Source organism: Microtus ochrogaster, chromosome 2 (genome assembly GCF_000317375.1).
Source record: "Microtus ochrogaster isolate Prairie Vole_2 chromosome 2, MicOch1.0, whole genome shotgun sequence".
Lineage (NCBI taxonomy): Eukaryota > Metazoa > Chordata > Mammalia > Rodentia > Cricetidae > Microtus > Microtus ochrogaster.
In genome coordinates this window covers 88,765,004-88,765,620 of record NC_022010.1, presented here as the reverse complement: position 1 = coordinate 88,765,620, position 617 = coordinate 88,765,004, and positions in this window count along the sequence as shown.

Here is a 617-nt window from a genome sequence, read left to right as displayed (position 1 = left end):
TAGTTTCTTGAGTTCTTTATATATTTTGGAGATCAGACCTTTGTCTGTTGCAGGGTGGGTGAAGATCTTCTCTCAGTCAGTGGGTTGCCTTTTTGTCTTGGTGACAGTGTCCTTTGCTTTACCGAAGCTTCTCAATTTCAGGAGGTCCCATTTATTCAATGTTGTCCTTAATGTCTGTGCTGCTGGGGATATGTGTAGGAAGTGGTCTCCTGTGCCCATATGTTGTAGAGTAATTCCCACTTTCTCTTCTATCAGGTTCAGTGTGTTCAGCCTGATATTGAGGTCTTTAATCCATTTGGACTTGATTTTTGTGCATGGCGATAGATACGGATCTATTTTCATTCTTCTACAGGTTGACAACAAGTTCTGCCAGCACCATTTGTTGAAGATGCTATCATTCTTCCATTGAATACTTTTAGCTCCTTTATCAAAAATAAGGTGTTCATAGGTTTGTGGGATAAAATCTGGGTCTTCTACTCTATTCCATTGATTGACTTCTCTGTTTTTATGCCATGGATGCAATCCCAGACTACTAAACCCAGCCAAGCTTTCATTCACTATAAATGGAGAAAACAAAATTTTCCAGGATAAAAACAAATTTAAACAATACGTAGCCA